Source organism: Sinocyclocheilus anshuiensis, unplaced genomic scaffold (genome assembly GCF_001515605.1).
Source record: "Sinocyclocheilus anshuiensis isolate Anshui unplaced genomic scaffold, SAMN03320099.WGS_v1.1 scaffold888, whole genome shotgun sequence".
Classification (NCBI taxonomy): Eukaryota; Metazoa; Chordata; class Actinopteri; order Cypriniformes; family Cyprinidae; genus Sinocyclocheilus; species Sinocyclocheilus anshuiensis.
Genome location: NW_015549648.1, coordinates 169,999 through 195,137, shown reverse-complemented (window position 1 = coordinate 195,137; position 25,139 = coordinate 169,999). Strand labels below are relative to the sequence as shown.

At 35.7% G+C, this 25,139-nt stretch overlaps 2 protein-coding genes across 2 annotated transcripts in view; one reads left to right on the top strand and one right to left on the bottom strand.

Annotated features, from left to right (window-relative positions):
• LOC107660162 (SH2 domain-containing protein 4A-like) overlaps positions 1 to 1,464 on the bottom strand; it is a 16,634-nt gene extending 15,170 nt beyond the window's left edge. Inside the window, exon 1 of the mRNA XM_016449400.1 lies at positions 1,392 to 1,464. The gene's annotated coding sequence lies outside the window, so the exon portion shown is untranslated. The remainder of the gene's footprint in view (positions 1 to 1,391) is intronic.
• Positions 1,465 to 18,386: 16,922 nt separating this feature from the next.
• LOC107660161 (PH and SEC7 domain-containing protein 2-like) overlaps positions 18,387 to 25,139 on the top strand; it is a 36,282-nt gene continuing 29,529 nt past the window's right edge. The window contains exon 1 of the mRNA XM_016449399.1: positions 18,387 to 18,538. The gene's annotated coding sequence lies outside the window, so the exon portion shown is untranslated. The remainder of the gene's footprint in view (positions 18,539 to 25,139) is intronic.

Genomic DNA, 25,139 nt, shown 5'->3' with positions numbered 1-25,139 from the left:
TTGAGACATTACAAACACGTTCTCCATAAAAGATTATTCAAGTAATTTTTTGCATAATGGAATTTTAATGTACTGCACCATTAACTTAACAGTTCTGGATCTTTAGGTGCATATACAGTATACGTGTAAAAACTTGTCTGACTGAGTCATTTTAATATATTTGCCATTTCGTAGGACAAGCAGAAGTCAATGAGTGTTGTGATAGAATGCCTGTTTATGAACATCATAATTGAGCTGTGAACCCATTCAGGTATAAAATGAATGCATGAAGCGAAAAATTTTCTTTTTTTCCCCAGGTGACATGTTTCAGTAGTTGAACTGAACCCTAGGAGAGGCTTTTGAACACTGATTCAAGTAAGAAGTACAGTTTGAGATACTGTTGAGATCTTATCTGAAGCTTTTAAGGAGACACACTTGAGATAATCGCACTCTCATTGCTGTCTAGAAGAAGCAGTTATATTACAGTGATTCTCATTGTGATTGTCTCTCCTGTGGAGGTTAAAGGAGAATGTTGGGACAAACGTTCCTCTAAGCAGCTGTACGTTTTGATGTTTTATGGTTTGATCCAGACTGCTGTTTAGTTGTGTTGACAATAGCAGTCTGTTTTATTCCAGAGCTCTGTGTGTGATTTCTTCTCTCTCTGTTGACTTTGGCTAAATGAGCATCTATATTTCTCTCCCCATTCACTTTATTTAGTTGTTTCTCATTCAGTAGCTCCATCCCTGTTGCTGTTTACACAGATTACTACAGCATTTAATTTCCTAACTCCCTTTTTTTCTTTATTTCTCTCTGCCAGAAAATTAATCCTACTCCACTACCATTTCTCAAACAAAGAGCCTCTCTATTCAAAACCAATCATGCACCAGGTCAGACATGTTTCTTCACCAAACAACTAACAAAGCCATTCAAAACAAACAAAGAAGCAATAAATTCATAAACATCTGTGGTTTTTAATTCGAGTGATAAGAAACAAACACAATAAATGAGTTTATCCGAGCAAAACTAACAACCTGAGCATAAAACTAGTTAAAATGCAGCTGAAATAACATGCTAAAACTGTGATGATGCACTCCGAGAAGACTTTGAATTTGGGTATGTTAAGGATAGACAATAGAGACAGCCAGGGACTGAGACGTTTACACAAAGCCTCACGGCACAAAAGACTCTGGAAGTTGGCAAAAGAGCAGCTATAAGAAACAAAGCAGTAGAGAAAGCAGCCGTTAGATAGACCAGGAGCTGTAACTCTAACCAAAACAGTCTTAGTTGTTCAGCACATGAGAGAGAGAGAGGATACAGAGAAAGAGAATGAAAAAGCTGTAAAGATGAGGACAAAGAGACTGCTGAGTGCTGATGAAGTGTGCTGAGAGAGAGAAAAGTGAACTTGTACTCACATTCAGAGCTGGAGAAGTGTGCTGTGGAGTTGTGTTAGTGAAACAGGCAGCAGCGTGTGTGAGTGTGTGTATGTGTATGTGTGTCTTTCTCTCGGCTGCTTTTGTATTTGAGTGCACTACTGGTGTGACATCATAGCATTCTTCCTCCCTCCCTCCTTCTCTCACACGTCCTCAATCCAACTCTCCTTCTTTGTCTCCTCCCTCTCCCTCTATCTGTTTCAATGTGATTCATTGGCATAACAAAAACAGCTACATTTGAACTGCCAAATCAGCAGGTTAGACTGATGTTGATATATTGGAAATGGTAATGATTTACAATATACACTGTAAACAATTATAAAACAAAGATTATTGGAGTATGTTTTACAATACTATTTCAGTCTTTCTACTTCAAAATTTCACATTTATTGAATGTGTTACTTGTCATTTCTTTGTAAATTTTTGTAAAATTTACAAGTAATTTTGGAATGGAAATTGTTTCTATACCATTTTTTTTGTGTAGTTCAGCCAATGCATTAAGTATCATGAACTAACTGTGAAAACCAATCTTTAATGTTTGTAATTGTTCGTTATTCATTTACATTTGTTCATAAAGTTTGTTTAAATTAAGTATACTCATATACTATATAAGTTATACTTAATAAAGTATAAATGAACATTAAATTCAAAAATAATTTATACATTTGTAATATTAACCAAAATCAATAAGTGCTGTTAAAAAGTTATTTATTTATCTATTTATTGTTTGTTTGTTAGTTAATGTTTGCTATAGCGTTAACTGATATTAACATAAAACATTGTTGTGACATTTCTAAAGATCCTGAACTATTAACGTAATGGTACAGTACATTAAAATTCAATTAATTATGTAATTATGCATTTTGTTGTGGGACTATAAGACAAAAATGTCTAGGGGGTCTAACTTCAGAAAAATGAGACAAAGTATCATTCAAAGGCAGAATTTCTTGAGAAAATAAGTGCCATTTAATAAAAATAAGCACTGAATCAGTTTTAAAAAATTAAAATACCATTAACATTAGCAAGAAAACCAAACAAGTACATCAGATATTTGGGCCTTTTTATGAATAGGCACATTTCTTCATTGACATATAAAAAGTGTCTTAATATTTATGACTCAAAAAATAATTTATTCTCATTTTAAGTTCATTGTATTTTATGTATGTCTGTTTGAAAACTTTTTAAACGAAATCTGTCATTTTGAGGTCATCAGCAGAAGTAAATGAGTATTTACGGAGCAGCCAAATGCTTTTGTGTTTCTGTGACAGGTCACTGTCAGACTTGTAATTAATTCCACATTCTTTTGTGTGTGACATCATAATTGAACTTTAAGCACACAGACCTATTCAGGTATAAATTAAGCATATGACGCAAAAAACAAAAATTGTTTCCCCCGTGACGTGCATTTCAAATGTTGAATTGAACCCTACGGACAGGCTTTTGAACACTGACTGTCATCAGCAATGCAAACTGAGATACTGTTGAGATCTTATCTGAAGCTCTGGAGACACACTTAAGATTTACTACACCATCTATTAACTTTTATTGCTGTCTAGGAAGAATGATTCACATTGTTATTTGTCTTTCCTGTGGGGATTTTGGGACAGTTTTCATTCAGTTTTGGAAAAAAAATAATGATTAAAAAAATCATTAGATTTGTAAATAAATATTTTTAAATTCCTATTTTTAAATTATTTAATCAAAATAATCAATCATTGGTTACACTAGATATTTATTTTTTTCTTTAAAAAAAAAAACGTATAAATGTTTTTCACATATGTTTGAAATGTATCACGGTGTCTTCTATGCCAAAAACAATAGAGATGCAATAAATGAGTCAGAGAACAATGATGTCCACACATCACAAAACCCAATGACTAGCATCTCTATAGAGCTCTGACTGAATAGAGCTGTGAAAGCCACAGGGCTTGAGCTGTGAGTGTGTGTTGGGCAGAACTGTAAAAAATAAGTGTAAAAATGTGAATTAAAGGCTATTCAGTTAGTACAGGAGGGAGTCTCCACTCCACTACAGATGCTTAAATTTTTTGTAGGTATGTGTATTCTGCATGGTAAGAGGAAACCAGAAACAACAACAATATATACTTTGACCTCTAGTGCAAACAGAATACATCATTACATATTTAGGCCTAGAAAATAATAGTGCTTAACAAGTGATTTTCCCATCAAGCCTCACAAGGCAAGGTTAATTCAACAAGGAAATGAACCTGTTTTACTACAAGCCTCAGATTCAATCTAAAAGGCCCATCTCATTTCTTCTGTAAACAATCTCCTCCTTTTCCACAATCACCTGACTTTTGTTTTTTAACACAGTCATGACTTAAACATGTTACACACCCACTATGAAGGGAGTCATCTGATAAAGGAATAGTTCATCCAAAAAAGGAAATCTCATCATTTACTCACCCCAGTATGTCTGTCTTCCTTCTGTGGAACACAAAAGATATTTTGAGAAATGTCTCATTGTTTTTTGTTCATACAGTGGAAGTCAATGGGGACCAGTGTTGTTTATTTTGCTATTTCTTTTGAAAAAGTTAGTAAATGATCACAGAATTTTCATTTTTGGGTGATCTATCTCTTTAACACATAACTTTTTGTTAAGAATCTGAATAAGTACACAATTAATTTTCACTGAGATTCAAATATGAGTCACATGATGTTTTGTTTTCCTACAAGCGTGCTTTATAAATTTCCCTAAAAATTTCCTTTGAAATGACTTGACTCATGAAATGCGGGTGTGTGCATTCTGAAAAACAGGAAGTGTTTGATAAAGTGTACTGACCTGCAGTCATGTGACTTTCACCACTCTTTTTGAAATGGACCACATGGGTTCATGTGAGTACCGTTCACTCCATGTGAGCCTGCATAGACAACAATGGAGCGCAGTGCAGGTTAGGGTTCATGCGGTATATGTAAACACACACACACACACACACACACACAGCATATTTGACTTTCAAAGCAATCCCGCAGACTGGGAATATTTGAACACAAGAGATTTCCATAGAGTCTGTTGCTGTTCCAGGACCAGGGGTTTGGAACTGTGTTTGTGATCAGCTTCAAAAAACACTTGAGAGATCTCATATCAATATGGCTATCTTTGATCAAGCTTGTTCACCCACACTGGAAAAAATGGTGTAGGCTTTTCACAGTTTTCACTTAGATTTAGTATATCACAAATAATAGCAAAGTGAAAACAAGTAACACACTGAATTAGACTGAGTCTAAAATAGTATTTACAACTTTGAAAACTCTTTTTTTATACTGCATTGAAATCATATGAGATCCTACAGCAGTCATTTGAACCCAGTAGTGTTAATGTTAAATGTTGCATCACTTTTGGTATTTTCCCTGTGTATTTACATAAATGGACATGTTTTTTAACTTTTGGTCAAATTAAAAATAGTGGCCTTGCAACTCTTTTTGTTTTAAGAAAAAGAATCTCACAAAACCTTTCAAAGTCATATTTCACTCCAAAATAAAAATTAAGTAAAAATAAATTCTATTTTGCTTTTGAAATGGTAAATTTTGCTTTTTCAATAATAATAATAATAATAATATTTTTTAATTAAAATTAAGCAGTGTTTTCTTTAAATATGTATTGCTATAATGGAAAACAGTCCTCTGCACTGTAATTCTAAAAACAATTAAATATTTTATATCAATATAAATATGTAAAAATATTTACACTGTATTTGTTGGACTGCCTTTAATGTATGCTGATGTAGAAAAAACAAACAAACATTCAATTGCAGTATTTTTTACTGCAGTTTAAACATGCTAATGTGAATCTAATGAGTATCACCACTGAGAATAATTACTGCAAATGATTTTGGTAATTAACATTGAAAAAAAATCCAGATTCATTATGGTATTGAAAATTTACATAATTATCATGAAAATTGTGGCAGGAATCAGGATACCAAAACGTTATAATCCTAACATTCTTTTTAAAAATATATGTTCTTATTTTATTGCTTTTGATTGAATTGTATAAATGTGATTTGGACTTAAAGTTTGTGAACATTATTTTAATTGATTTTCTTTATAATTAAGTTTATTTTAATTAAACTAGTATATATGATTACATATTTCATTATATACGAATGAATATACAATTTCAAATTAAAAAAATATTGAAATATTGCAAAATTTAAAAAAGTTGTAATATTTTTAATAATTAAATATTTAATAGGATATAAACAAATATTTTTAAATAATAAACTAATTAAAGTGTTAAGTAAAATCTAAGTGATGTCAAAGTAACTTGACTACTTAAGCTCATTGCACTTTATCTTGCCACTTTAAAAATACCAAAACGGTTAAAAAACAGTTAAAAATGTAAACTCTGAACCTTAATAAAATTGCATACAAAATAACAAATTATTTTAACAATTAAACACATAAAAGCAGATGTTGTTGTTATATTTATTTGTGACATTGACCTATGCATTAATGAAACAATTGAAGGCATAATGAACTGCTGCAGTTTGTTTGAAACAGCAGTGATGTGCCTGTGTTTTCAGGCTCTAGATTGATGTGGAATTACACTGGTGCTGGTTCAGCAGTTATAGACCGTATCTGTACAACAATAGTTCACAGAAAGCCTGTGTCATGATACAGCGAGTGATATTGCTGTGAAACTGCTGCTCAGGGGTCAGAAGAAACGCAGGCATAGAAGATGTTCAGAAAATGTGGTCCGTTTGCCTTATTAAAGTCAACAGTACTTGTTCTTTGGTGAGGCACCCAGACCCAGATCGTTTCAGTTTCATGTAGAGGTTTAATGTCTGTCTAACTGGTATTTTCCCACAGTCAGGGAAAGTTCATTTCTTTCCATCTATTCCTCTTTCGCTCAAATTGAGGACCGGCCTGACCTGCAGTGACAACATAAACATGTGAGAATGTGGCATGGGTGGTTTCAGTCCTTATCGGTGCATATCAGTGGACATATGTCATCTGTCTAAATTCAGATTTAAATGGCTTGGTGTAGGAGTTATACATCTGGGCTGGCAACTATAAGATTTGAGGTTTATACCCAACATTGGATTGTCAAAAAGCACATTATCTCAGATTGCTTTCTGTAGTTAATAATTAATAATGGGTGAAAGTGTTAAGTTAATTACTAAATAGTAATTCTATTAAAAATGCAAATGTGAAATGTATGGCAATTTATGATTAGTTGCAATAGTATTCCCACCCTATCAATAATTTATAGTTGAAGCGATATACAGTTACAGTTTATGGCCGTAGTATAATTCTCTATTTGGCATCGCCCCCTTGTGGTGCATTATGTTTTAGTTTGCAATTTATATTTTTCTTCCTAACAACATTATTACAGATAGGCAGAAAAGATAAACGACATTTAAAAAAAAATAAAGATTTATCAGCTGGCAGAGGTTGTTTGTTTAGATGGTTAGATTAATGTAAGATAGATTATTTTGAGATATGTGTGTGATACCAAACTGGAGCCATTGTTCTTTAGATGTGAACTAAACACATTTCTCTTATCAGAAATATTGCTCTCCAACGCGAGTGTGAAAGATATGTTTGCTTTTGCACCTGGTTGCTCTGTTTTATGAGGATTTATGGTGCTAATTCAGAAACTGTCTCTTCTCATTTCTTCTGCATTGATCTTCTGAAGAGACTGGACGGAGTTTGATTATGAATAAAATGAATGACCTTCAAGCTTCACCGTCACCTTTGTGTCTCACGTTGGAAGGTAGGACAACAAATTATTATTTCAAATGATCTTTTCAATATCTAACAACGACACTAAAGGCTGTAATATGTGTTGTTACAGTGACAGTCACTGTATGCAAAACAGTCCCTATGACAACCGATGCAGAACTGCATTTATTGATGGATATCTATATGGATGACAGTAACTGTATGAACATTATTTGAATTTATTTTCTTTATAATTCAGTTTATTTTCATTAAACTAGGATATATATGATTAAATATATGATTATATATATGAATGAATATACAATTTAAAATTAAATTAATAATATTTAAATGATTTTAAAAATAGTTAATTTTAAATATTTTAAGGATTAAATATTTAATAAAATATAATCAAATATTTTTAACAATAAACAAAGTTTTAAGTAAAATCAAAGTGATGTCAAAGTTACTTAAACACATTTCTCTTATCAGAAATATTGCTCTCCAACGCGATGTGAAAGATATGTTTGCTTTTGCACTGTAACAACACATATTATAGACTTTAGTGTCGTTATGTTTAACAACAATTTTATGAGGCTTCAGAGTTTTAACTTTTTTTGTATTACTCTACTCATAAAATTGCTCATTGCATGTTATCTTGCCACTTTAAAAATACTGGATACAAAAAAAAATTTGAAAAAAAAGTTAAAACTCTGAAGCCTCATAAAATTGTATACAAAAAAACAAATGATTGTAACAAATTAAATTGATAAAAACAGATGTTGTTGTTATTATGATGAAAACATTTTTTACAGTGTGCATCTTGGCTGTCTGGATGAAGACCAAGCAAATGTTTGAAGCAGATTTGTTGATGGAGTGTGAGATCTGCTGCTAAGTCTGGACTGACCGTATGGAGGTCAGAGATCAGATGTGATTTAGGCCTGTGATGGCCCATGCCATGCCAGTTGTGAACGGCGATGCACCCAGCCTGTGGGATTTTGGGTAAGCATGTGGAGTGTTTGTGTTGGAGAGGATGTTTAGGGATTGGTATAAACTCGCACCCTATATGGCCCCTCCTCCACTGCATCATAGTGCCAACCTGACAGCTCGTGCACTCCAGAGAGCTATATCCGGGTGTGTGTGTGTGTAAGTAGCTCCTTCAACCACCAGCTGGCAAGGTCAACATTCACCAGTTAATCTCTCCCTCTGTCTTTCTTTCTGTTTGCTCTCCCTCTCTGTTTCTCTCTGTGTATGTTTGTATTACTCTGCGGTTTCACAAGAACCAGAATTTATGTCTTTGTTCCAGTCTGGGACCTCAGTTCTCTCTCTGAGTGATTGGCAGGAACAGAACAAATCTTCATCACTTTTTCATGCACTGGTTTTAGGGGACTGTCTGCTGATTTCTGCACACACTCATTGGTCGCTGCTTTATCTACAAGTCAAAATATTTATATATGTATGTACTGTATGTGATGTCAAAGCTGAATTTTCAGCATCATTACTCCAGTCTTCAGTGTCACATGATCCTTCAGAAATCATTCTAATATGCTGATTTGCTGCTCAAGAAACATTTATTATTATTATCAATGTTGAAAACAGTTTTGCTGCATAATTTTTTTGTGGAACCCTTTATGCATTTATTTCAGGGTTCTTTGAAAGGGTTCTTTTGAAAGTTCAAAAGAACTGCATTTTTAAAAATAGAATATAAAGCTGTCACCTTTGATCAGTTTAATGTGTCCTTGCTGAGTAAAAGTATTTATTTTGAATGGTATATAAACTAACTACATTTTTACATTTTCTGAAGAGATTGTGAATGGTGCTCATTTGTGCAAAAGTTGCTGCTACAGTGCTGGGGCCTTGCCAGGTTCCTGTTATGTGGTTACTAGGATGTTTGGGGTGGTTGCTAGGTAGTTTCTTACTTGCCATGGTTGTTCACCATTCAGAGATAAACTAAGACTTAATTATATTTAAAGGGGTGGTCAATCAGCTATTTACATAGGCTTCGTTGTGTTTATGGGGTGCACTTTAACATGTTCATGCTTTGTTTTTGTTTTTAAAAAATCACATTATTATTCACGTATTTTGCATATTTTACATTCTCCTAAAATGGTCTGTTGACTTCCTAGTTCTATGAAGCCCCTCCCTCAGAAATACGCAATGGGCTCATATTGGTTAGTAAGCCCAGTGTGTTGAGATTCATTAACTGCCTAGTGCATGTTGTCCGGACACGTCACGCCCCTTACATTTACGGGTAATGTTGCATGTGCAACATGGCCCCACCCCCCCGCTGCATGTTCCCGGGGGCAGGGTTTATGTAAATTTTAGGGTCTGTGATGTCACAAACCCAGGAAGAAGCTCTTTGTAGTCCCTACCAGCTGTTTGTTGTAGAGCCTCATTCAGACTGTCAGCCCAAATACAATTTTTGTGCAAATCCAATTGAAATCCATTCATATTTAGATAGTCTGAACAGCAACGAACTAGATGAAATCCAATTTGTGCAAATCCGTTTCGAGCTACATTCGCATGTGGTTTGGAATCCTATTCAAATCGCATTTCTGAAAATCAGTTTCAGTCTGACCGGTCAGATCGGGTTTAGCATAACTTTTTCATGTCCTCACGCCACGTAAAATGTAAACACATCAGACGATTTTTCAAAAAACATGCTGAACATCTTTGCAGAAACAAGCTTGTGTTGTGAAGTGCAAGTCAAGCAGAAAAACACAATATACTGCTAGTATACGTACCCCTTTGAGTTTTGAAAGTAGCTGAGACAGCAGCACAGAATAAAGCCGCACATTCCAGCTTCCTGCGTTTCTGCCGGTGCCTCACAAGATGAAATATAATAATAATAATACAGCACAACCACGACGGCAACATGTTGTCATGTCGTAAGACAGTATCTGTATTGCAAACTGTATTGCTGTTACAGTTGTTGTTAGCGTAGGCATAACAACGCAATGGTATTACCATAGAAACCAATGCACATTCCGTAAAAACAAAAGATTCCATCTGGATATGCACAAAATCGGATTTGGGCTGACAGTCTGAACGAAGCTTAGGTCTTAAAAAGCAAATTCTGCAAAAGAAAATAACACTAACTAAGCACTAAATAAACACTAACTAAAGTTAAAAAAGTGAAATCATAATCAAGGACCCCTTTAATATATCAGTTTAATATATTAACGTTTGTGGATCAGGGTAAAAGAACACTTCATTTCACAGAATGCATTATCTGCATTGCATTTCTTTGCACTGCTGTTCAGTAAATTCCTCTTCCTGTCATTCCAGTTCAAATTCCTGTGGGTTGTAGCCAATTTAATTCAAATTCAAGTCCAACAATGAATTAAAATTGAGCCAATTCTTCAGTTCTGAATTTTGCACAACCCCGTTACTGGCTCAAGTCAGAAGAGTCCACCTGCGTGCGGTTCTCTAGATATGATTGGGTAATAGTGATGCTTGCCTTTGCAAGAGCTGCTAATTGCATTATTTCATAACCTGGACCAGCACTGTAATATCAATTCAACTCAGCCAATAATGAGTGTGTGCATTTATGTGTGTGATAATAGACGTGTTAATAACCAAATAAACCTTCAACCATCAAACCATCTTTCTCTCTCTCACATCAGGAGTGTGCTGTAATTAGATAAGTCTGCATGTCAGATTTGCTTCTTGTCCCTCTTGATGTTAACTCGTGCTGACTAGCTCATTATTGGACAGCCATAATCGTGTCCCGCCGTCTGGTCGGCACTGGGAGTCACATGAACATTATTTTTATTTCTGCTTCCCATCGGGTTTTCTGTTGTTCTTGTCATGTGGAATCTGACATCTTTATGCGTTCTTTGTTTTGTGACAGCATGGCGCAATACTGTGTAAATGTCACAATGTGAAAACCAACGTGCTTTTGCTTTCTCTCTCACATGCACACATGGGCATTGCACGTGTAACCATGTCTGTGGCAGAGTTCAGTTGCACCTTGATATTTCAGCGCAAACTAACCAAACACAATACAGTTTAACCAAGCACTAAATGTGCTAAAATATCATTGCTTTGTATTTAAATTAAGCCATTGTTCTTTTGAGCCAAACACACTTTTCTATGTAAATTAGGTGCATTATAGAATGTGCATGCTTCCAGCTAGTACAATTGCCTGTGAAAAGCAAATGGTAAATAGAATTTAAATTATAAGAAATGTTTGTATACACAGCTGTTCACAAATGTATGGTCAGTAAGATTTTTTTGTTTGTTTATGTTTTTGAAAGAAGTATCTTATGCTCACCAAGGCTGCATTATTTAATCTGAACAGATGAATATATTGTGAAATATAATTACAATTTAATACAGTTATCATCAAACGTTTGAATGGTAATATATATATATATATATATATATTCTATTGATCATTGCAGCAAACAAACACAGACAGCATGTTCAAATAAAGGGTGGCAACAGTGGGCTAATGAAACATTGCAGCAGACATCCACACAGACAAAACGCCATAGAGGTACAGTAGTTTAATCTACGTTTTTGCTGTATCTTTCTTTTGTTTTAGCATAGTCAGCAGTCAGGGTGATGCACACATGTGCACAGAGGCGTTTGTGCCATCTCAAACTCACTCTTACACAGAAGGAAATCACACGGAACAAAGCAGAACGGTGAGTGATCAGATGGTATTGTATTTGCCTAATGAAAGTTTAGAGATTGCAGCAGTGGCGGCGAGATAAACGCTCAGGCCCTTTGTTTGGGCGGTTTGCTCTATTATGGCTAAACACTCTGACATTTAAGTATGACATTTTTTTCATCAGACGTCCTGGCAGTAATTTGCAGCAGATCAAGGAGGTGTTTAAACCCATCAAATGCTACATTTCTCATCCAAAACTTGTTAAAAGTGTTTAATGAAATAAACGGCCTTGAATACCTCTAAGACGTAAGGGGACACTGAGCAGATCTGTCATACTTAATGGTGCTTGTTAAGGCACTATTAACTATTGTTGATACTTTAAGGGTTAGAAGCTTTTCAAATGAAATCATGTGGATTGTTCGGTGTGCTGTTACATTTCTAAGCAAATGGATGATAAAACCACGATGGCAGTGAGTTTTGCATAGGTAAGCGCCACTCATGTTTTCTTCAGATAATGTACACATCGTCTTGACTTTAATAGATTGTGTAGATGGAGATCTTGCATTAGACTATATAGCAAACACATACATTCTTTGCAGTGCAGCAGATATGATGGTCTTGTCAGGCTTTTCAAATGTCAAGGGATGACTGGTTCCTGTTCAGTGGGCTGACACTGTACAGCTGAACCAAAACCTTCACTCCATGAACCAGCCAAAATGCCAGCGCACCCCAGCAGCCGTTCACCTTCAGCATCTCAACATCACCCATATCCTCCTCTCCCTTAAATTATGCAATTCCTCTGCCCAAGATTAAAGAAACTGTTCATCCGTTGTTACTGGTGAGTAAATGTGCATCATATTTAACCTTGCTCTGTGAAATGTTGCATGTTAAAAAAAGCGGGACTAGATGTGACAAAATATAATGAATAATGACAACTAAATAAATGTCAAAAGCAAATGAACTAACCATAATTAAAGGGGTCATATGATGTTGCTAAAAAGAACATTATTTTGTGTATTTGGTGTAATGAAATGTGTTTATGCGGTTTAAGGTTAAAAAACACATTCTTTTCCACATACTGTACATTATTGTTTCTCCTCTATGCCCCGCCTTTCTGAAACGTGTCGATTTTTACAAAGCTCATTGGTCTGAAAAGCGAGGTGTGCTCTGATTGGCCCGCTATCCAGTGCGTTGTGATTGGCCGAATACCTCAAACGTGTGACGGAAATGTTACGCCCCTTACCATACTGTGATGCCGTCTCCCAGCACGACCAGACAAAACCAATAAAACCCATTACAAACGAGGCATTTGTTGCATCCAGTGGGGACATAATTACGGATTATAATGACTTATACTGTCATTTTACGCGCTGCGTTTCATCGTGGCGAATAAACATAAAACCATGTCTGCATTTGTGATCGGAGAAATGACAAACAACAAGTGCTATTCTACACTGCTCAAAACTCGCGTTTGAATCATCAGTGGCAAATGCCGGCGGCTTGAGTGAGCGGAGGCCGGCAGTCTTGTGGCAACCACATGTGATGACCCCGGGCTGCACTCCGCTTCGTCCACGGTGAAAGCCGATCCGGTGATCCACAGCGCGAAGTTGATGTATTTCCTCAGTGATCAGCTCCAGGCATGACGAAGCGGATATCGTCCTCTTTTGGAAGGGAAAACAAAGTAGTTTCGCTTTCACAACGAAACACACAGAGTCTTGAGTGAGCGGCACCCGGCGCTTTGGATTTGAGACTTTAGTCTTTGCAACTTTACAGATCTTCTTTATGCACCAAGAGCTTGTAACACTCCAAAGAGAAAGGAAAATTTGAAATCGCATCATATGACCCCTTTAACTGCTTTCAAACAGCCTTTTTATGGATCATCATTTTATGATACTGAAATGTGCAGTGTTGGGAAAGTTACTTTGGAAAAGTAATAGGTTACAGGTTGCAAGTTACCCTATATAATATGTAATAAGTAGTGTAACTATTTCAATTACTTTTTTAAAGTGATGTAACTGATAACATTGTATTGCTTTTTGAATGCTTTTCTAAATTTCTAATATTTTCAACTGTTAATCATTTTGAAACATTTAAACCAGGCAAGGTTAACCTTACAGTAGTATTTAAAACTGATTACATCAGTTCATCATCATCACTTCAATTAAGAATATAATATCTTATTTTTAAAACACAGCCACCACAAAATCAGACTTAATTTGAGATCATTCTGAGGTTAAATACAGATTGAAAATCATAACAAGATATAGTTTAAAAGCTATGATGCTGTTTTTGAAATTGAATCTTTAACAGTTCATCTTAAAATAAAGCATATACATGAACCCAACTAGGAAATAAAACAATTATAGAATAAGCATGTGTCCTATTCTGTGTCCTAACCCCCTGAAACATTGGTGTCTCATATTTTAGAATGTTTCTCATATTTGGCAAATAAATCAATCAAATCTATGTGTATGAAAATATTCAGATGTAAACCCCTTTGTAATTGTTAACATTTTCATAAGTAACTGTGATTTAATTACAATAATTTTTTTCTCAGTAACTGTAACTGATTACAGTTACATTTCTTTTTCTTTTCTTTTTATTCTTCATTTTTCAAATCTTCACCAGTTCCCTTTGAAATGACTGGATTTTACTTACTAAATTTTGCCAAGCAGTGGTAAATATGACCGTACCTTAAAGGGTTAATTGATTAATAGTCTGAAATTGAAGACTTCGAGAAGCAATTATTGAGAGGCTTTAGCTGAGAAGATGAAAACCAGTGATCTTTTGAACATGTGAATATGCACAAAATGAGTTTTTAAATCCACAGCAGAATGGATTTTTCTGTGCATAACTATGTACATTTAGAATATAGTGCAGAAATTTACATTACAAGTCAAGCGTGTGTTTTTTTTTTTTTTAAAGAAGTTATTACTTTTATTCAGCAAGGATGCATTAAACTGGTCAATGATAGTAAAGACATTTATAATGTTACAATGATTTCTATTTCAAATAAATTCTATTCTTTTGGATGTTCTACACTTTAAAGAATCCACAAATGTATCTCAGTTTTCACAAAAAAATATTAAACAGCACAACTGTTTTTAACATTGATAATAATGTTTCTTGAGCATCAAATCAGCATTAGAATGATTTCTGAAGGATCATGTGACACTGAAGACTGAAATAATGGCTGCTTTGTGTCACATCGAAGAAAATCTGTCATATAGAATGAAATGATAGTGAGTAAATAATTGCTGTAGTGCCATCATACTGAAACTACATTCATCATTCTATCCATTTTGTACCTCCCCATTCCTTCTCTCCTGCTGACTCAGCTTCTTTTAACTGCCTCCCTCACCTGGTTGTCCCCATGGAGTTTACCCACAATGCCTTGCGCCTACACTCCAGCACCTCCCCCTTCACCAAGCTACACTAACCAGTTCTCTGAACGCCCCCAGACGTCTTTACATTCACCCCGCTATCTCGCAGGCTCCTTCTGTCCAATGCGTGTTTCTGTTTGGATGGTCCTGCTGGCCTCCAGCCAGTGTGTATTGTGTGGTGAGAAAACAGTCAGTTGGGAGCAGTGGACCAGGGTTCAGGAGAGGCCTCTGGGAAACCGACTGCGTCTCTTTCATTCTCATCCCTGGACTGAAAACCCACAAATGACCGATCAGATCCTGTCCATGCCGTCCCCTGGCTCTTACAGTCTCCGCTTGCTAAGTATCCCTGAGGCCAGTCTCTCCCTCCTCTTCCCACGTCTCCCGTCTCTGTCACACTATGTTCTACCTCTGTCCATCCATCATTCATTTCTGTCCATCACACCCTCCATCCATCATACATCCATCACCGAACCCACCCACGCATGCAACCCTCCCACTCACCATATCTTAATTTTCTTTAAAGGAATAGTTCATATGAAAATATATTATTTCAATATTTATTTTGGTAACACTTTACAGTAAGGTTACATGTGATCCACTGCATTAGTTAAAATGAACTAACAATAAACAGTACTTATACAGCATTTATTCGTTTTTGTAAATTTTAACAATTACTAAATATTTAGGCCTAAATTTAAGATTTATGTATTTGTACTGGATATAAAATTTTCATCCATTTGGATTACAGTTTTAAAATAAATTTAATGTGATGCATATTTGTCAGTCATGCATAAGCGAGACAGGTGTGATTTCTGCAATAGTACTATTAAACTGACTGTTTTAAGCATACACAACCAGGTTTATATATTTTTTTAATTATCTCATACAACAGTCTCATACAATTGAAATACTGCTTGTTATTTTTTAACTGAATAATTTTTTCACAATAAACAGATTTATACAGATTTTAATCCATTTGAATATATGCATTTTGAAAATATGATTATTTAAATAAAATCAAATAGATTCAAATAGTTAATATTAAATGATCTGACAAATATGTATCACGTTAAATGTATTAGTTTGCTTATGTTAAAATACAAATGGGTGGAAATTTCATATGCAGTTCAAATGCATAAATATTCAATTTAGGCATAAGTATTTTTAATCACAGTTGATTTTGTGTGTGTGTGCTTTTAGTAATTTTTGTGCAAAATGACCAAAAAAAAAAAAACAACAAACATAAATGTCCTCCATAGTACTTAGTAGTACTATTTTCCAAGACTTCTGAAGCCATATGATGAGGAACAGACCTAAAAGTCGATTTTTAATAAAAACATTCCCTTCTGCTGCAGCTCTCAAGTCTCACACATCTTTCTGTATATTTAAACTGGTGCAAAATGATTCGTTACATCACAAACAACAACCAATGCTGTTTAATCGTTCATGTGTAAAGCCATTTTTATAATCTGAATGATGCAAAACTGAAAGATATTTAAGCACTTTGGTGGAGCAGAAAATTGTTAGTCAAATTTAAAATTTCAATCCACTGTGTACGCAAAGCTATTTTATAGCTACATTCAAACGTGTTCCACAGACAAAAATAAAGGCATATGGATAAGAAAGGGCATCAGGGTGAATAAACCATGACAGAACATTCATTTTTTTGAACACTCCTGCCTTATTATTTTCAAATTAATTTCTAACTGCTCATTTCACATCTCTCTTCCATCTGTCTATCCATCCATCCATGGTACAATAATTTCCATCTGTTTAAGCTCTATAACACCTTTCTTCCATTCTCACCCTTCCCCCCACAAAAAAACACCCCCGTTTTGTTTCCTCTCATCCCCCATTTCTGTATAGGACATTCCACCTTCCTGCGACATTCCCAACACGGACACTCCTTCAGGATTCCTCCTGCTGTCGAGCCGGGATGTCCCACCCACCCCCAACCTGCCTCCACCGGATCCTATGGGATGAAGGGATGGCTGAGGAAGAGGGTGGAAGTCTAATGAATAAGTGATTAAGATTTACAGTGTCTGGGGGTCTGCTGTTGTAGTGGTCCTGATCCCACAATTTTCATTTTCTCTCACTTAACTACACAAGCAGAGCCCATAAACCCACCCTCAGGTCCCTGAAGTATCATTAGCACAGGTGAATGCTATGTTTTCTTTTTTTCCCTCTCTCTTTAATACCGCTTTCCTTTCCAGTTTCTCCTTGGATGAACATCAGGATGACTGTGTGGGTGTTCACTGGCTCATTTTTATGCTCTGGAGCAAAATGCTAATTACACAAACAGGAGAGACCTGTCCATTAAAATCTAATGTATGGGTTCATCAAAAATTGACAGCTCCCAATCACTAGATTTTATTGAGTTAGTGACGTTTCAACACCATTGCTTTTCTACTGACTTGACTTAATGCAGAGATACAGCATCCTAAATTGCAATTGTCACATGATCCCATTTATTGTATTTACAGGCTAGTTAGTGTAAGAATATAAGAACACCTTTAGCTGGGACTCTTTCACAGTATAGCATGGCATCTCCTTGCTGCTTAATTAAGACCATCAGAGGTCATCAGAGGTACTTTTTATAATTATTTAATAATTATTATTATAACTGTCTCAGGGTAACAGAAAAGACTGTTATGACTTCACCATGCTTTTTTGTTGGATTTTTGCACGTCATTTCTAATATTGTGTGATATTCAAAAAGGCAGATTATATTTACACATTTTTCAATTATATGGAGAAATTTATAATAAATATAATAAATTGTGATCATTTATATTATCCATCATCAAATCCCATATAGCCTAAATATATCTCTTGAGCGATATTAAAATGTATTCATATATATATATATATATATACACACACACACACACACACATTTTGATTTGTAAACATAGAGTAAAAACATGTCAGATCAACAGCTCATATTCCAATGCCCTAAATTTTGTCGAAATGTAAAAAAACATTATTTGAAAATGCCTTTCCCCCCGTCATATTGATTTTGAATTGTCATGATGGCTTATATAAGACGAGTGGGTCTGAATATTCTCCTAGAACCCCCCAGTGCGCGTGAATTGTGCTTTATAATGTATTATTGATGTGGAAAGACTGTGAGCAACAGTCTGAAGTGCTGCTCGTCCAGCGCGTCGCGGGGGCACGAGACAGCCGCCGCAGCTCGCGCGCTCACTGACACACAACCGAGCTCTCGCGCGCAGCCGGTCGGTCTCTCTGTCGCTGTGCGCTGTCCACGCGGTGGCGAGAGGAAACGGCAGGTGTCAGACTCGGTTCTGATAAGCCTTTTGCACAGCTTCCTCCTTAAACACAGCAAATCGATCAGCTCGGATGATATAGGGAGACGAGACGCGCGCGCGCTCTGCCAAAATTGCTTCATTTTCCGGAGGGATTTGTATTGCAATTTCTTGGTGGTGAGTATCTTATACATCATATACTCATCTAGGACGCTTATAATTGGGTTAACGCATGCAATGCATCACAAACGGACTGTATGCTCACGTCAGTGCTTTTGCTCTTTGATGCACATTTAAAGCTTACACGTTGCATGCGTTTGCAATGCCGGCAGATATTTTCTCTGTGGTATGCATGAAACTGCAACGTGTTCTCAGGTTATATGTGTGGTCTGGGTGGTTTTAGATACTAGAGAGAGAGAGAGAGAGAGAGAGAGAGACCTCTTCTGTTTTATATGGAGGACGAGGTGCTCTTGAAAAGCTTCTGGGGTCTATTTTGGAAGAAAGAAAGCACCAGCCGAAGCCTTTTGAGAGAGCGCAGTGTCTCCCAGCCATCCTGTTGTCATGGTTACTGCACTGGGAGGCTGGGGATAATATGGCTGCGATTCAGGCTTTCTGTGTATGTGTGTGTGTGTTTTACTCCACGATGCCTTAAACACAAGGAGCCACTGTATGTGTTAGACACAGGCTGTATTTAAGGCAAAACCTGAGCTGTGATGCTTTGAACAGCTGCAGAGAGTATCTTGCTTTAATCGCAGCCTCATGAATACTCTGTAGTTGCAAATGATGATGTAACTTCAATGCATGCAGTTTTATGTCTGACGATGCAATGCAATGCAATAGCAATGCTTATTGATCTATTGTTAGCCCAACTATCATAATGAAACAGTGGGGATATAGGCGTCAGACAACCAGACATCCCAGTGCCAGACAAGACACAAGACGCCCTTAACGATCACTTCTTCTCTCCCTCTACCTCTCTCTAAGGTGTATGTGTGTGTGTAAGCCTGGATGCGTTTAATGAGATTTATATCCCTGGGATGATTTAAGTGAAGACGTTGTAAGTGATACGGTGACATGATACAATAGGACGTCTGACCTTGACAGCAGTGGAAGTGACAGAACGAGGTGATTTAAATCACATTTACGCACGGCTCAGTTGTTCACACTCGTTTACTCGGCGGTGGTCTCCTTCACAAGACCCCGGCCTGATGTGTCAGGAAAAACCCAGTCTGCACTTACTCTGTCATCTTGAAGCCTCTTTTTTGATGTCCCGTAACCCGTTACGCACGGAAAGGCAGCATTACGCAGCCGGCTGTATGTGGGTAAGGTAGACAGCATCGATATATTTAGCGCACTGCAGCTCCCGAGAGAGTTAAATACCGCGTGCTGATCGTTTGTAACGGTCAGTCTTTGTGTGTCTGCGCCCGCGGTGTGCGTGTGCGGCGGTGTCATCTCCAGTCTGAAGAGGGTTAGTGGGTCACGCAGACATCCGGTATCCAGACTGCATAGAGATGGAGAAGGGGATGAAGTGTTTGTTTGTGATATAGTGGCTCTCTGTTGTGTTAATGGTCCCAGACAGGTAGATTGGATAGGTCCGACTGTAGAGAGTAGGCTAGACTATATGGAAAGATAGTGTCTCATTTAACCCTCATAATTGTGAGAATCCCTCTTATTGTTGCACTAGACTTTTTTATACTTGTTTTTTTTTTTATCACTGAATATACTTTTAGATAAAAAGTTTTTATGAGATAAGAATCCCTGACTACCTAGTGCACCATATAATAAGCAGTTGATGTACAATTAAGCTCCATTCTGTCTTGTGACATTCTATAATTCAACCATTATAATTCAACTAAATTCTTAAATTTTTAAAATATAAATAATGTAATTATAAAAAGCAATTCTAACAATTAAAATTGTAATTGTGTAAAATATTATATTTATTACAAATATATAAAATATATATTGAATATTTATAAAAAAATATATATATTTAATATATTTAAATTTAATTACTATATTTAAATATATTTATATAATATATATTTATATAAAAATATAAAATATAATTATAATAATTATAATTATGTATATTTATTAAGCAATATATTGTATACATATTAATTTATTATTTATTCATTTGTGACATAACAGGACAATTCACAATGACTAGTGAAATGCAAATAGATTATTAGATTAATATTGAGGAAATGGTGAGAATGTAAAATTGAGAAATGGTTACACAGGGCCTAAGAAATAGGCCTAAACTCTTCCATGTATGTGTGTGTGTGTGTGTGTGTGTATCTATGCATGTGAATTATATTTAAGACAAAGACTGCTAATTATGCAGGAGTTTTTGTGAAAGGTTGTGGGTTTGTGATGCTTTTTATTGCACTGTAAAAGTGTTTTGTAAGATCCCTCAAAATGTGCCTTATATGGTAACCTGTGAATTACCTGCTTTCTTCAAGTCAAAATGTCATGAATCAATTGGATTACATGAGGCTACACCATTGGCAGTCATTTTTAAGCATCAAAATGGCTGTCTATAGCAATAACTGCAGATTTTCACATTTTTTCGAGAGAACAGCTCTCTGTTCTCCTCTCTGCCTCTTTGCACATTTTGTCAGGCCCCTGCTGCGTGGCCAACCCACGGTCCCTGAGGAAATACTGCCTTATTTTAATCCAATCAATAAAGATGTGAGATTAAGCCGAAGCTGTCAGAAGGAACTTGCTGAAAAACCAACACACATAAAATTAACAAATTTCACCTCAACATATCACAGGACAGCCAAAAGGTGGAGGCAGATCTCTCTGAAAGCTTGTTAACGTTTTTTTGGGTGGCAGTGATTGAGTAGAGAGGATTGTTGATTTGAAGATAAGGCCATTCTTTGAGTTTATTTTTTTGAGTTTGAGTGACTGTGTGTGTGTGTGTGTGTGTGTGTGTGTGTGTGTGTGTGTGAGTGAGTGAGTGTGTGAGGGGGTGTGTGTGTGTGTGTGTGTGTGTGTGTGTGTGTGTGTGTGTGTGTGTGTGTGTTTGTTAAGAGGCCAGTAGTCGTATGAGTGCCAGTGTGTGTGGTGTTAAGAGTGAAGGTGACGGACAAGTCCAGGGAAAGTAATTAAACAGAATTGATCACCCTGAAGACCCTACTGTTCTGCTGACAATACTGGAAGTCTCTCAGTCGATCAGTCAAGTGCGCACACACACAAATGCATCTAAATGAGACACACTGTAGACTTCTGGTCTTTTATATAAAGCTATGATGACCAAACCTCTAACTCCAAAGGAAATCTTTGTGTTTTTGGAATAAAAGTCATTATTTACTTTATTTATGAATCATTTTGCACTTGAGGACATCCGTTATTGTTAGCTATAGTGAACTTGTCCCCAGCCTTTACAATATAGATGATTTTAGGTTTTAGTATCATATTCAGGGCTCAACAATAAGTTGATAATCTTGAAGGTCTCTTGAACAGAACATTTTTACATTCATTAATCTTTAACATCTATGTAATTGGATTTCTGCTTTGTATTTGACATTGTGATGCAAATTCTGTCGATTTGCATTTGCAAAAAAAATGATAGAGATTAGAAACACTAGTAGGAATTGACAAATTACAAATTGTTATTGTTTCCAGCTATTCATGAGTTCATGAATTTATGAATTTTAATATTTTCTTTTTGTAAAGAAAAAAATGAATTAAATTTCATATTTTCTTTTTTAAAAATCGTTAATTAAAAATATAAGTATCTCAAGGAAATACAAAAATACAATGCTAATAATAATAACAATAATAAAATTGCACATATATTGTTTTAGGATGTGTGAATACTGTGTGCATTGAATGGGTTCAGATTAAGATTCAGAATAAAAAGTCTAATAATAATACATATACTACCTAATTTTGAGGTTAATAATATTTTTTATGTTTTTGAAACAAGTCTCTTATACTCAAGGCTGCATTTATTTGATAAAAAATACAGTAAGGAACCGTAATATTGTAAAATATTATTACAGTTGAAAACATTTCTTATTATTATCAGTTTTGAAAACTTTTGAAAACTGCTTAATATTTTTGCTAAAAGCATTTTTTTTCTGGATTCTTTGAATATAAAGTTCAAAAGAACAGCATTTGAAACAAATCTTTTGTAGCACTAAAAAGCACCTTTTTCAGTGTGCAGATAGTATGTTTTATTTATTTATATAGATTTTTTTTTTTTTTTTGGTGGGTATGTAAAAATCAGCCCAATTGCCCAGAAACAAAAAAAAATTCTTATTGTTGATCCCTATTGTTGTTACTACCAATACAGGCATATCTTGACACATACACACTCATACGTCACACTCATACACCCTCAGTGAGTGATCTGTCATGTTGTTTAATAGGCGTGTGCTGCTGCTGTAGGAATTATGGTTATCTGGCAGTTATAGAGCACAGAGGCTCTCAGGAATAGCCAACATGACAACAGGGTACTGCACAGCAGCTGAGCCTGAGTTTGTGTTTGTGTGTGATGGAATCATGCATGTGAGTCTAGATGTGCTTTCCATGTGAAAAGATCATCTGCAGCTGGGATGGACTTTGGGTACTGAGCGCCCATGCAGAATGTCAAACATTAACCATGTGTGTTTGAATGAAGAGCCGAGGTCAAAGGTAACTTTCTGAGAGCGTCTTTTGCTAAATGTCACATCAAAATGTTCTTTGTGGTGTGAGACAGTGTGTGTTTTTAAAATTCCCATGTCGCTAGCGTTTAGGGGGGAATAGCAGGGGTAAATGGTATAATAATGTAGGAAACTACACACAGTTCACACACCGTTGACCTAATTCAATCGAAATTATGTGTAACTGGTACGATTAAGATGAGTTGGTGTGTATTCTGTCAAACAGCACTGAATATAGACATGAAGAGATTTGAATTGTTGCCTAATGTAATGGCAGTTTGGGCCATAGAGCTTTAATGTAATGGAAACTTGGGTTTTACTGCGGTTGGATTCGATCAGATGTTCGGCATTAGATAGCTTTAAACAGCGCCGTCTGAGTCAGAGCTGCAGAAAAAAAGCGGTTGAGCTTCACATTTAACTCGGAGGATGTTAGACTGTTTCTCTGCCAAAGAAAGGGATTTTCTGTACATGTGTGCTGTTTATATTCCAGCCTGTGTTTGTGTGCCTGTCCATTTGGTTTCATCTGGTAAACTGGTGAGTATTAAACATGTCATGATGTGCCACTAAGCATCTGCCCTGTTCACTGGGTTTAATGAAGAGCCCAAGAGAAAATGCTCTGAATATGAATTTAAAAGTCACACTTCAATGTACTTCTCAGTTTAATATGCAGAGACAACTGTACGCTACACTGTTGGTCAATTTACTGAGTTTAGATAAAAAAAAAAAGAAAAGAAAATAATACCTTTATATGGTAAGGATGCATTAAATTGATCGAAAGTAACACTAAAAACATGTTACAAAAGATTTTAAATAAATGTTTTTGAACTTTCTATTTATCAGAGAATCCTGGAATAGATGTATCTCAGTTTCCATTAAAATATTAACCAGCACGACTGTTTTTAACATTGTTAGTAATAAATGTTTCTTGAGCAGTAAATCAGCTTAATTAGAATGATTTCTGAAGGATCATGTGACACTGAAGACTGGAGTGATGATGCTGAAAATTCAGCTTTGCATCACAGGAATAAATTACATTTTAAAATATATTCAAATAGAAAATATATATTTTAAATTTCAAAATATTGCTGTTTTTACTGTATTTTTTTTTTTTTTCAAATAAATGTAGCCTTGGTGAGTGTACAAGACTTATTTCAAAAGTTTTGATCGATTCTTTTGGTGATGCTAGCAGCAGATTTCAGCTTCAACGTCGATGTGAAATTAATTCAAATAGACCAGATTTCTTTTCTAACAACACATTCCTGATCCTATTATGCCAGCTTCCTTAAGACACATTATTCTAAATGAAGATTGTCCAAAAAAGTTTGTTTTTTGTAATCTTTCATTAAAATGTAATAACTTTCTCCACTTGTGAAATTAATTTCCTTTTAGGCTGTGCTAGTGATGGATTGCTCATGAACTTTTCATTTTTGCATCTGTCACGTGAAAAACAAGTGAAAGATTTGGATCAGAAAACACAGTAGGGACTGGGAGATCATTTCTGTTTTTCATAATTAGTCTTTGGATGCATTATCTAATTGGAGTATCTCAGGGAATTTGGATATTAAAAATAAAATATTTGAATTTAACTCTGCTCAATTGCATAAATGACTTGAATAAAGATTAGTCTATTTTGCTGAATGAGATTCAAAGATCCAAGTGAGTAAAATGATCCGGTCTTCCCATCGCTAGTGCGGTCTGTTGATTAATGTTCGGCAGATGCTATTCTGCCCACTTTTCACAATGCAATTAACATCTAATGGATAAAGTGAAGTCTTGTCTATTTGTATTCACTGAATATCCTGTTACACTCGGAAATATGTAACATTACAGAAGTAAAATAGGCTGGCGAAAGTTGCTGTTATCTGGCACTGAACAGCTGTCCTGTCCAGTGCAGTTTAGGGAAGATTCCCCAGAGCAGATGTTAGAAATCACAGCAGCATTTAAAATTAGACTCAGACTGACCCTTAAATTCACCCTCAGCGGATCCTTCTGGTCTGTGTGTTGTATTGTAAGTGTGTGTGAGCCTCTAGCATGTAAGACATCAGTGGCGCTTGAGGTTTGCTGAGTCAAAGATAATGCATTCTCACCGGCCTGCATTTCTGGAGGGCTGATAAAACACA